Source organism: Oryzias latipes, chromosome 5 (assembly GCF_002234675.1).
Source record: "Oryzias latipes chromosome 5, ASM223467v1".
NCBI classification, from domain to species: domain Eukaryota; kingdom Metazoa; phylum Chordata; class Actinopteri; order Beloniformes; family Adrianichthyidae; genus Oryzias; species Oryzias latipes.
The window spans coordinates 14,861,202-14,874,667 of record NC_019863.2 but is presented as its reverse complement, the minus strand read 5'-3'; the positions used below and the strand labels follow the sequence as shown (position 1 = coordinate 14,874,667).

The following is a 13,466-nucleotide window of genomic DNA, read 5'->3' as shown; positions in this document are numbered from 1 at the left end:
CCCATTGGTGTTCTGTTTGAGGTCCCCCAGCCTGAACTTTTATTCTGATCAATCATTACCCACGTCAATGAATATGGCAATATTTATGGTAATAGCTCATCCTTACTGGCTGAATTTCACAGCGTTTACACAACTGGACACTTTATGTTAAATGCATTTGCAAATGTAATGCTCAATGATATGTCACACACTTAAAAAAAACAAAAAAAAAACAAACCTAGTTGCTCTGTCTGTTTTTCGAGCAGGGGGTTTGTTTTAAACAAACTTGTACCTCTCACTTAAACTCAAAGGCAGGGTGGTCTGAGGGCAAACACCTCTAAGAGGAAGCACACAGATTATATAGGACATGTCACCACACAGGAGCCGTATTACACACAGCTCAACAAACTTCAACAGCAAAGGCCCACATGGAGAGAACTGTTTGCTTTGCTCCCTACTCAGCAGCAGTGAGATGCAGGGGTCTGTGAGCTGCAAGTAGTATTTAAAAAATGTATTATGTCACATTTAACCCCGTGGTTTGTAATACTCTGACTATTACTGCTGTGACCTTTATGAGAAATAATTTCTCTTTTCAACTAGCTTAACCAAATTTTAATACAGTTAAGGCCCGTACACACCGGGACGAATATTCGCCAGGCGTTATTCGCCAGCGTTTTTCGCCACGTTTTTTTGTGTTCACACCCAGGCGATTTTCGCTGACGATGAGACGAGCGAACATGCAATTTCATTCCCTGACATTAGATTGTCCGTCATTATTTATTCGCGGCAGTGTAGACGCTACTTGGTGTCTATCTTCTTCGCTGGTATATGTGCTCAGAAAGGCAGTTTTGTGTTTGAGCGCCCCCAAGTTGTGTTTTACTGCAACTTCAGAAGCTCCAGACACGTGTGCAAAAGCGCCATGCTCATTGGTCGTATAGTTTTCGACGCGGAGCGTCAAATAAAAAAAATGAACCCGAGGCGTTTTTTAAAAAGTGACGCTTTGACGCGTGTCGTTTTTTCGCGTCGGTGTGCACACTCACATTGGTGCCCTTGGTTTAGTCACGAGGCGTTAAACGTCGGCGAATATCGCGGGCGAAATTCGTCCCGGTGTGTACGGGCCTTTAAGCGTTTTTGAAATTGTAGGGATTCAGACCATTACCAACCTAAAACGGATAATGAGGACATTACTTCATCCAGCAGGGCTGCCTCACACTGATCCTCGAGGTCTACCACCATGCCTGTTTTCCTGCTCTCTCTGCCCTGCTTGCTGCTGATAAGCTGACTTGGGTGTCTTCACATTCTGACAGACTCAACACACCTGCCCCAGGTAATTAGCAGTAATCAGTGCATGGAGCGCTGGAAAACAAGCAGGGTGTTAAATCTCAAGGACCAGGTTTAGACAGCCATCTATAAAGGTAAAACCAGCTACAACCTGATGTTAAATAAGATAAATAAGTATCTTGTTGCACGATATTAAACTGATATAACAACTGTGTTCACTTTATCGTAACACCATAAAGATGAAAAAAACTGGTGCTTGTACTAATACTTGCTAATACAGTGTTACAGCTACAGTCCGAGGTGTGCCAGCCTTACTAACACATAGTGTGTACTGTTTATGTACAGGAATAAAAGCACAGCTGCATACAAACTGGATCCTGCTAGTTAACCATTCAATACAAGAGCTTTAGCTCCAAATTTCTATTCTTTTAACTAACTCTTTAACCGTTGAGGCAAATTCATGTAATTCCAGCAGATTCTGGAGCGAAGAACAGAAGCCTTGCGTTGATATGCAGCAGTTCACAGTAGTGAAGTGTTTACGCGAGCCATATAAATCAACTGATTCACTGCGATAGTGTAAATGGTCAAAGAGTTACGGTGTGTCAAAGAGAGTGTGTTATTTAGTTGTCACCTGTGACATCTCCAGTTCTAAAGGGTTAATTTTATACTTAATTGACTTGGATTGGGTTAAGGCTCAACATTAGAGACTCACACTGGAAAAGCGTTTCAATGATCAAAATATTTAGCTAGTAACAAGTCAGTGTCCCCGGTGTTGTAAAAGCAACTCAACAAAAACAACGCCACAGTAACTAAAGCTAAAAGCTAAACACTTTTATCAGTATCCATAAGTGTATACCATGATTGTGGGTCAAATAATAAAAGGGTTTCATTCTTACCAAATGAAAAAATATCATATATAAGACTACAGTATGAAATTTCTTTATGGAACCTGATTAATTCCAACATCTACTGTATACATGGACAACTGGAGGGAGACTTTATTATTGGTTTGTACTGGGCTCCTTTGAAATCTTGAAAGTATGGGAAATTAGTCAAGGAGAAAATTCCAACTTTAGCCTATTTGTGTTACGGGGGGAATGGGAGGTACCCAGGCGCAGAGAGGAGAGGAGGCAGGAGGATGCAGGGAATGGAGGTTTAATAACAAAACTGGAAACTACAAAACAAAACCACTGCAACAGGCAGGCAAAACTCGAGACTCGAAAAACTCTGAAAACGGGGGAGCGAGACAATTACAAACTATGAACCAGCACAGGAGGAGGGGAAAGACAAGACTTAAATACATACAGACAAACGAGACACAGGTGTACACAATCAGGCAGGATGGGGAACCAAAGTAAAACTCGCAACAAAAACAAAACAGGAAACCCTACAAAATAAAACAGGAAGTGAACTGAAAGCATCACAGAACAAAAAGGAAACAAACCACAAGGGCAAAGAAACAGAAACCGTAACATAACCCCCCCCTCAAGGAACTGCACCGAGGTTCCTCCAAGAGTCCAGGAGGAGGGGGCCCGAAAGGCCAATCCAAGGGCCAACAGCAGTCCGGCGAAGCGGGTCCGGAGGACGGCCCGGAGACCGCCCTGTACGGCGAAGCGGATCCGGAGGGGGGCCGGGAGGCAGCGCCAACCAGCATCGACAGTCTAACCAGCAAACGGCTGGCGGCTCGGGCTCGGGATCCGCGGCGGGCGGCTGGGGCTCGTGGTCCGCGGTGGGCAGCAGCGGCTCGGGTTCAGGGTCCGCGGCGGGCGGCAGCAGCTCGGGGTCCGCGGCGGGCGGCTCGGGTTCGGGGTCCGCGGCAGGCGGCTCGGGTTCGGGGTCCGCGGCAGGCGGCTCGGGTTCGGGGTCCGCGGCAGGCGGCTCGGGTTCGGGGTCCGCGGCAGGCGGCTCGGGTTCGGGGTCCGCGGCAGGTGGCTCGGGTTCGGGGTCCGCAGCAGGAACGGAAGGGGTGGCGTCCGGCAACCTCCTCGGAACCGGAACCGGTCGTGGACGGTCCGACACCCTCCTCGTAGCAGGAAATGGAGGGGTTGTCTCCAGCAACCTCCTCGGAGCCGGAACGGGTCGAAGTGCGTCCAGCAACCTCCTCGGAGCCGGAACGGGTCGTGGTGCGTCCAACAACCTCCTCGGAGCCGGAACGGGTCGTGGTGCGTCCAGCAACCTCCTCGGACCCGGAACGGGTCGTGGTGCGTCCGGAACCCTCCTAGGAGCAGGGACGGGAAGAGATGCGTCCGGCAACCTCCTTGGAGCCGGAACGGGTCGTGGTGGGTCCGGCTCCCTCCTGGACGCAGGACCGTGTTGGGACGCCTCCAGTTCCACCTCCGGAACCAAAACGGGTCGTCGAGAGGGACGGTGGCGACGACGACGGCCCCTTCGCACAGCCAAACGAGGCCCGTCGAAGAAGGAGGCGGGGAGCTGACCCTCCAAAGTCCACTGGGACTCGACCCCCTCCTCCTCCAGGTAAGGGTCCTCCCACAGCCACAGGTCCTGGTCCAGAGGCTCCAGGAAGGCCCGTGGCCGGAGACTGTCCAGCGCCATCCAGGAGTCAAGGGAGGACTTACGGTGAGGGCGGCGGTGACGGCGACCTCCTCTTGAGGCTAGGCGACTCCCCTCGAAAACGGAACCGGAGACCGGGGACCAGGGGCATCTGGTCCTCTCTGCCGCCTGGCAATATGCCTCCAGGAGCCGCATGTCCCTCATGCCCGGGTAGAGGAACTCGTCCGGCCGTTCTTCGTCTGCCTCCTGGCAGAATGCTCCAAAACACCCAACGTCACTCTCTGCTGGGTACATATTTGGCTGGTCCATAATGTTACGGGGGGAATGGGAGGTACCCAGGCGCAGAGAGGAGAGGAGGCAGGAGGATGCAGGGAATGGAGGTTTAATAACAAAACTGGAAACTACAAAACAAAACCATTGCAACAGGCAGGCAAAACTCGAGACTCGAAAAACTCTGAAAACGGGGGAGCGAGACAATTACAAACTATGAACCAGCACAGGAGGAGGGGAAAGACAAGACTTAAATACATACAGACAAATGAGACACAGGTGTACACAATCAGGCAGGATGGGGAACCAAAGTAAAACTCACAACAAAGACAAAACAGGAAACCCTACAAAATAAAACAGGAAGTGAACTGAAAGCATCACAGAACAAAAAGGAAACAAACCACAAGGGCAAAGAAACAGAAACTGTAACAATTTGAGATCATTTTCAATATAAAATGTAGAAATAGTCTCTAATCCTTATCATTTGCATGTTGCATTATCAGTCTATGTAACCGAGAGAAGTGGATTGAATGTTCTACACTACAGGATAAAGCACCAATTTACATCAGTGTTTCCATGCTGAAATTTGTTTTAAAAAAATCCTTAATTAAGGTTCACTCATTATAAGTGGCTTTTGTCCTCAAACTGTTCATTTTTCCCACATCTCCTAATGCAATATGTAAGGGTTAATGGCAGACGAAGTGTGCGTTATTACTTTTTAACGCACGCCGTGGAAGCCTGAATCGTCCGACTCCAAGCGCCGCATCACGTAACACCACCGCTGCAGTCAAGATTCGGCGATATATATATGCTGATCTTTCCAATGGGTTAAATAAAGCATCAGTTCAGAGAGAAAGTTCACCTCTTACCGCTTGTTTTTGTCCAAATGATGAAGCAAAAGGTTGGTTTAAAGAACCCGGCGCAGTGATACAAAACATTTAAGCTAGGTGACCGGAACTTCTTTTTTCACCGTGCAGTTATCAGGTTTTAATGCACACCCAGCAGCCAATCAGAATCGAGTATTCAGCCGGACCATGGTTTAAGCATTGACGCAACCTGCTGAGCAGCACTGATTCTTGCTCAGTGCAGCTCCAGCAAAAGGTTTTTTACAGACTTTGGGAGTACTAAATTATTATAATTACTATTATTACTACGAGCAAAATAAAAATGTATCTTAAATTGCCAGGAAATATTTTACTCAAACAAAATTAAACACTGATTTACATACCCATAGTAGCCATAGCGTGACCAACATTTTTCCGTTGGAGCCCAAAGCTTTTGCACCTGTGTTTTTATGCATTGATTGCCTGAACCTGCAAACATTTGCATTAAATTGTTAAATTCGCCATAGAGTAAGAAAGCTGAAAGAAACCATTCAGTTTCATAGCTCATGCAGAGGATCTAAATGACATTTGTGGATGTGCATGTGTACACAAAAAGTGTCTGGATGTGTAATTAGTAGTAGGTCACTTGTTGGTCAGGAGCAACGAGTCACGTTCTGAGACATGAACAGCATCTGACAGGCTGTGTCTAACGTGATCATGTGCTTTTTTTTTGCCCCAAACGCATGCAACATTCTGCTTTCTATTTACTTTGAAGAAAGATGGGAAGCGCTTATTGGGTCCTTAATGAATAAAAATAGCGGTAATAGCTTTCACACATTGTTGCTTTAAATACCCAGACTGTTGGTTGTATGTTTTCACACAGATATTCCCTACTGAAATAAGTCCAAAAGTGTTCATTCAGCTGAGATTTCTTTCTTTAACAAGTCCAGAGCCTGAATGAAATGAATGAAAAATAATGATTTTCAAAATAACTTAGATCTGAAATAGGTGATGGTTGAATCTCCTTTGTTGCAGAGATTGACATTTTCAATAATCCCAGACAATTTCTGGCATTTCTTCTTGATCAGTTCAAAGCACAGAAGCAAATTACAACTACTACAAAATGACGGACAAAAAAAGAACAAGAAACGAATAAATAAATAAAAGTACATTCATGAATAATGGAGGAGCACCTCCAGCAAGTCGGTAACAACTGGCGCCCTTCCTCCCAGATTAATCACACACAGACTCGGGGTGTGTCAAACACAGCCTCTGAAATTCTTGAATGCAGATTTTGATTAAAAACGTCCTCAACCTGCCAATCTGTGCAAAGCACGGTCATGCATGCTGTGGCACTTTAAGAGCTTTTCTTTAACATAATGCCCTTGAAGGTTTCAGTTTTTACTTAGCAACAAACCCAGCAGATCCCTGCGGCTCCGACTCAAAATCGGTCATTAAAAATATTTACTTTACATCGGGAGATATTTGCAATCTTCTCTGATGCCTGATGCACATGCTAACCAGCAAGCTCTGTTCTGAGAGAACAGATTATTTTATGGGTAATTATTAGCAATCATCTAAGCCACTAAAGGTTACAAGCATCTCTAATGACCAACACATGCCTGAAAGACTATCTGCACTTTGTGAGAAAATGCTTGTGCAGAAATGACAACATGGAGTTACTTTATTATTAACTTCTCCAAAGGTTGAAAAGTCAATCTGGATGGCCTGATATAGAACAAACTGCAAACTGGAAGTTTTAAGAACAATGTGCAGCACATCAACACTGCCACCTAGCTTTTATTGTGCTATCAAATGGGCCACAAGATGAGCTGTACAGACCCATAACATAAGATATTTCTCAATACTAACACTTTGGGAAGAAGATGTAATTTTCTCATAAAATTGTGAGTTTCAAAAGCGAATGAATATTTAAAAACAAATCCTCGTAAATTTAGCAGTAAATGTTCCTGCAAAGAGATGCTTTTACCTGTAAACTCATTGGTGATAATAAACAGCCAAGGACAAAGAAAAAAGCAAATAGAAGAGAAAGAGCAAAAGTTTATGTGGATATAAATTACTTAGTAATTTTTTTTTAAAAAGTAAGTAGACTAATTTATTTTCTGTCTGCTCTTTTGTTCACAGCTCCCTCTGGTTCTACTTTATACTGTAAAACAAAGAGTAATGTTTTCACATAGAAACATGAGTTAAAGGGCTGCCTTAAATTTTAAGTCAAGGTCACCATCTTGATGTTTTGCGTTAACATAATCTTTTGTTGTATTAAATTAATATATCCTGTTTTGCAAAAGTACTCTTTTGGTTTTCTTATAACTTAAATATTTCCTAACTCATTTAAAAACTTAAATTGTGTTAAGCAGGGGGTTTCAAATATCATCCTTTCATCCATTTCCTAATTCTGCTACCTCCCTTTTAGGGCTGCCTGAGCCTGATCTGGCCACTGTTGGGTGAAGGCAGGGTACACAAAGTTTGTTGCAGGGCCTCACAATCACACACACAAACCTTGGGGCAATTTAGAGTAATATATTACCTTATGAAACATATTTGGTAGTATGGAAGGAACACAGGTGGAATTAACATAGAAACTCCACACAGAAAGGTCCTGGCTGGGATTTGAACCAGAGCCTTCTCCCTGTAGGGTAAGTGCTAACCACTGTCCCACTGTGCATGGTGTCAGGGTTCTGACTTTTTCCTTCTGCAGAAGAAGAATCGGTCTGTGATAGCGCGAACTGTCACAGAGGAGTTCTGCCTTCCCAGTGTATCCAGTCTGGTGTTATTGGTGGCAGGGGTTGATAACATAAAAGTGGGTCATTCAAGCAGGCAGTACAGGAACCAGTGGCGGTTCTACACTGACTTACTCCCTGGGCGAGTAACCCCACCAGCGCACACATTAATTTCTTAATGTGTGACGTCCTGTGTGTGTCTTTGTGAAACATATCAGAGGGATTAGATCTAAAAAAAAAACTTATTGTGATTAATATGTTTAGGTCTTATAAGACATTAAAGACTAAATCATAGAACTCATCAGTGGGATTATTCAAAAAATATTTGGCATTTCCCTAATTTTGTGCAACACAAACAGTAGAAATCCTCCAAAAAACCTCAATCGATAAAAAATGGTCTGCGCCCACCAACCCTCCCCCTCCCCTTCCCTCTGACACACGCGGCTCCGTCTCTATGACGGGAGGCGCAGCTGCGGCCCAGAGTTGATTGTCAGATAGAAAAAGACTCCCAATCACCTGTTAGTGTGATTCAGCCAGCCACCGGTGAGTTGCGCCCCCCTCTCGAGTTTTTTGACTTAAGTTCCAAAGACTGCCGCAAAGAGGTGTGGCCACAAATGTCTTGCAGCAGAAGGCGGTGGTCACGTGCGTGTCGGGTCTGCCGTGTCAGAGCAAGGAATTGTGGGAAATAATCCCCATTGCCTGCTTTTGTCGAAATTTGGTTGACCACAGGTGTTTGTTCTGCCCAATTCCTTTTCATGTGCCTGTTTTACGTTGTTTCACTCTGAGTTATTTCATCTTTTTTTTTTTTTTTTTTTTTTTTTTTTGCACCATAAGTGTGAAGAGCAAATAGGATGAAGACATTCTTAACAGTCTGATGTATCAAAATAATAGTGTTGAGTGTCGGCAGCTGAAGCAATTTCAAATTAAAAGCTGCAAACTTCCTCTTTGAATATCGTAGACATCTATCGTAGCACAGCACTATATGTGCGTAACGCACGCATCGGGCACGGCAATTGCCGCCCCTCACGAAGTGCCGCCCTGGGCGACCGCCCACATCGCCCATATCAAAAACCGCCACTGACAGGAACATCATATCTTGAATAGTCAGCACTTTTCACGTCATTGTTTTCTTACTAAAGGATAGAACTAAAACAATCATATTATGGTGATGATTACATACTTAAACCCTAACACATGGAGTCTGACCTTAAAGAAGACTTCATGAGGCTTTTTCTTCTTCTGAGCAAAAAGCAAACGTTTTCCAGCTTAGCACCATCTAATGGTTGCAAATTGGAAGGGCCAAAAGAAGATTGTACTCATGTAAACTCTCATAGTAAGACGTTTTGTTTAGTTGAGACGTATTTGACTTAAAATTTTAATTTGCACGAACAACATGACCAAGAGCTTGTCCAGTTGAATTACGTTAAAACATTATAAAAACTCAAATATCTAAATTCAATTTACAGTGAAGACAAGTTAAGTCATTTTTCTGCTTTTTTAATACTCCTGGTTTTTTGCACTTTCTTGCTGACTTCCGCAATAAAATGTGATATGTTCTAAAGATTATCTGTCTGAGAGCATCTTTATATCATAAATATATTTGATGCGAACATTTTAGAGCGTTTGATTTTTTTTTTTGCATCAGATGAAAGATCTGAGTCCAAATGTATCAAAACAAGACACACAAAAGGGAATCCTTCACTGACTTTTTCCTTCATGAGTTAACATAGCAAATCACCCCACAATTTGCTCGTATGATGCAACTTTACTTTCCCCAAAAAATGCCCTTCTTGACCCTACCCTCGGCATTTTCCCAGTATTGAAACTGAAACACTGGAAAGTGCTTCTATTTAGTTGCAGGAACTCACTGATAGTCACAGGAGGTCAAAGACTCACTATACCCTGCTGAGCTTCCTCAGACAACATCATGATTTCAAGGTACTACAATATTTTTGATCTGCCTCTATTCAGGGAAAAGTTTACAGCTTGAGCAAACTGCAAAATGTCATAATACATCATTTGGATCACGTTCCTGCTCGGTCACCCATGACACATACAGCAATGACAGAGGGAGTCCCTGCCTTTGCCTTTTTTGATAATGGCATGCTGAGATAAGTATGAAAGGAGCAACGCTGGAGCGGATTTTGCAGCATCGCAGGATCAGTGGGAGAAAATAAAAACTATAGGAGGAGGCACTCACAAGCCTTTAGTAATGCACTGTCTGTTTCAGCATGCCATAGAAAATATATTACTCCGCAACAAGTCCTAAAATGCACCAAACTACACTGTCTTTAATGTGAAAACATAAAAAAAAAAAAAAAGAATCTGTTACGAATCACACCGACAGATGAAGGTAATGGCCAATGCCTAATTATCCTAAGTTTGATTAGTTACTGTATGAATGTATAACTGATGATTGTATTGCTTTTGTATATCATTTCTATTTGATTGCTTGAAATAAACCATTTCAAATTCAAAAAAAAAAAATTCGAAACCAATTAACATTGTTGGATTTAGGAGTTGTATTTATATAACCAATGAATGATGTTAATACTAATATACTGATTATCATGGACAAGTGCATCTTGAGTTTTGGTGAACGTTTACTGAAAATGCTTCATACAGGACTGCTGTTGGGCATCTTTCTATACACAAATTAAAACAGTTGGTCATTTTTTTCTTCTTTTTTTTGCTTCTCTTTTTGCATCTATTCCTGTCAAAGTAGATAAAACACTAATTTCTTGTTCAGGGAAATATTTTGCTATAAATTATCAATGTATCCCTCTCAGTGCCGAATGAAATACAAGATTTAATGAGTTCAAGTTAACAAATAAGAGAAAAGCAAATCTCCAATTAATCAAGTAGGAGTGCCTTTGACATTTATCTGTATCCAACTGTGTGGTTTAATATTCTGTGTTGTGATGTCATTGAGTCTTTATTTGTGAAGGACAGCAGCAATTGTGGCTGAATAAAATGTTAATGAAAACACAACATGTGCAATATCATTTCTAATTTATTTTTTAAATGGCACATTCAATTCCAATTTGCTCCATTTTGTCAAATTTGATTTTTTTGGCCATATCTAAATAGATTGATCTAGTTTGAGGCAAAATGTGTGCATCTACAGATTAAGATAATTATTGTAGTCAAGAAAAACAGAGCAAAAAGGCTTTTTTAAAATCCATGTTCAAACAACAACAAAAGTTGAAAAAGATCTATAAATTGCAACTGTAATTTTCAATGCAATAGGTAAAGGGGACTCCACACCTGCAGATTTGACACTGAGTAAACGGACTGTTGAGATTGCAAACAGGTTGTAGTTTGAGCCTGTTTGCCTGCTGGGCATCTAGGATATCTGTGACTATTCTGTGCATGCTTGACTAAGTAGGTCGTCATTAGAATGCACAGAGAAATGTGTTCCCCAGGTGCTCAACAGAAAGTATCATACATTAATATAAAAACTACTATTCTTTATTCCAGTCTCGCAGACGTAGGAATTTAATGAATTGAACAGTCTCTCAGGTTATGAACACACCTGTGCATGCAGTCATCCAATAAGTAAACAGCATTTTACCACCCAGTGACATCAGGCTGCGTGGAGATTGGTTTGAAACGTTAGTTTAAAGAAAAAGAAAAAATGAAAAGAGTCAAAGCTGTGTTTTGGGGAATGGTGATGCAACAGGCCTGCCAACACTGCAAAGACCTGCTGATTTTTCCACAGCGATTTCCAAATTTTCAGAGGCGGGGGATCTATTCAGTCAAATGACTGCACAGATGCATGGCGATGCACGGCGAGTGCTGCCACAGCTTGTGTATACCAGCTTGTGATGCATATTGAGTAAGAAACACACATCTTTAGGTTGCAGTCTTGTTGTTTGGGAATGTTGACATGGAGCAGCTGCTAAATGACCAACAAATCAGCAATTATTAGTAATTAATGAGTGGTTAATGGCTGAAGAAGAGAAATGTTCTTTAAAAGAAACTTTTCTGTGCTGTAACAAGTTATGACATAACAATGAATGTAAAATTTATAGAATGTAATTTGTATCTAATAGGCTATTAATATTTATTCACTGGCCGACTTATGACTTGATTTAAACTGTTGTTGAATAACAAAAGCACCTGATTTTGTGTTATATTTTGTCATAAAATAATGATAGCAGCTATAAATGACAACTACAATGCCATTTTTCTTCCCTCTGCTTTTCCTTTGTCAGCTGCTCACACGGAGACACGGCGCGCGCACGCGTTTTATTATTAATTAAGAAACACAATGTTTGCTCAGATCATTTCTAGTCGCGCGGAGTTGTTCCCAAGCTGCGCGATGCAGTCAGAAAAATTAATATGGATTAGAAAAACAGAAGCAGGAAGTCTCTCCAATAACTGAAAGAAAACACTTCTTTACCTTTTCTGTAAATCACAGGCGTGCTCCTCCTCCTCCTTTAGCTGGGATGGAAGAAGAACGCGCTGAAGGTGGGGCAGTTGCTTCACTTCTTCCAAGCTTAACTGAAGGGGCTGTTCCGGTAGCACAGGTGCAAAAAAGGAGGGGAGTTACAGAGCAGAGGATGGGGTAGATGTTGGGTAAGCCTCCTCTCTCGGACACTGAATGCTTATGCTCGGATGCTGCGACGCCCATCTGATGCTTCAAGTCTCGTTCTTTTAAAGTGCACATGCTGCTTCGGTCACGTGACCCCTCCCCGCCGCCCAATGCGCTCCCTCCTTCTCCCACTCCTCCATCCATCCATCCATCCATCCACTCCTGGCAGGAAATGCTGCTGATTTACCTTTCAGCTTTCACGCTGAGAGAACTCCAGCTTTCTCCTTGCTGCCCATTTTGCACACAATTAGCTTTTGTGGATGGACTAACAATACAACACCTCCATGCAGCAATTGTGGCTTAATTAAAGGACATCTGCCTTTTTTTATTATATTCACTTATTCTAGGCTTATATGGAAAAAAAAAGATAATTGTGCCAATTTTCTCTATTTTTTTTGTATTATTTAGAAAACAAAAGCCTATAATTATTCATGTTTTCCTTGCTGCAGCCGTCGCCTTTAAAACATCCGTCTTTAATGTTCTAACATGTCTATCAGATTGTTTCCCCCCTTAGGCACCCCCTAGGTAAAAAACTTCCTGTCTGTGGCAGTACAGAAAATTCACATAGAAACAAAAAAAGAATCGCCAACTGCAAATGGTTCAATCAAGAAAGTGAAAAAAAAATATTTTGAAACATTATTTTGAAGTCACACATCATAGGATAAGAATCAATCGTTTTTAGCTCAGCTTGTGTTTTGTAATGTACCACTGATGTGGGGAGAAAATCCTTAGCTGTCATGTTGTCAATAGCACTAACATGAACTCTTGTATCCAGAAGAATAAGGGTTTTTCTTTTTTTTAATGACAGAAGGGTTGCTGATATGACAGCATAAAGATGTTAACAGCACATAGTAGGTCTGAGGTGGAACATTGCTGTTTTTTTAGGTGTACTGGCCTCATGGACAGGCTCTAGGTGTCCCTTGTGTTTGCCTTTTTCGTGAATACTTATTTTCCGCTTTCTCTTTGGGTAAATTCACAAAACACTTCGGGTTGGAAACAATAACATGACATTTGTCAGCTGCCTTTGTTGACTCCTCTACATTCAGTCAATAGTCTTGCAAGACCATATGAATTAACAACATTTTGAAAGCTGCACAGCTTACTTATTTAGAATAAGTGATATGGTGGGAAAAAAAAAACTAATATAGCAGTAATTTGTTGGAGAAATGTGTTCCACAGTCCAGTCCCACTTTAACCCTTGTGCTATCCTAAGCACTTTAACATTGGGAGTGGGGTCATCTAGACCCCACTAGACAGTGCCCT

At 42.3% G+C, this 13,466-nt stretch overlaps 1 protein-coding gene across 1 annotated transcript in view; it reads right to left on the bottom strand.

Moving 5' to 3' along the window:
- Nucleotides 1-12,265, bottom strand: part of LOC101168616 (rap1 GTPase-activating protein 1) — a 127,127-nt gene extending 114,862 nt beyond the window's left edge. The window contains exon 1 of the transcript XR_002290229.2: nt 12,012-12,265. The gene's annotated coding sequence lies outside the window, so the exon portion shown is untranslated. The remainder of the gene's footprint in view (nt 1-12,011) is intronic.
- Between the last annotated feature and the right edge of the window lie 1,201 nt (nt 12,266-13,466).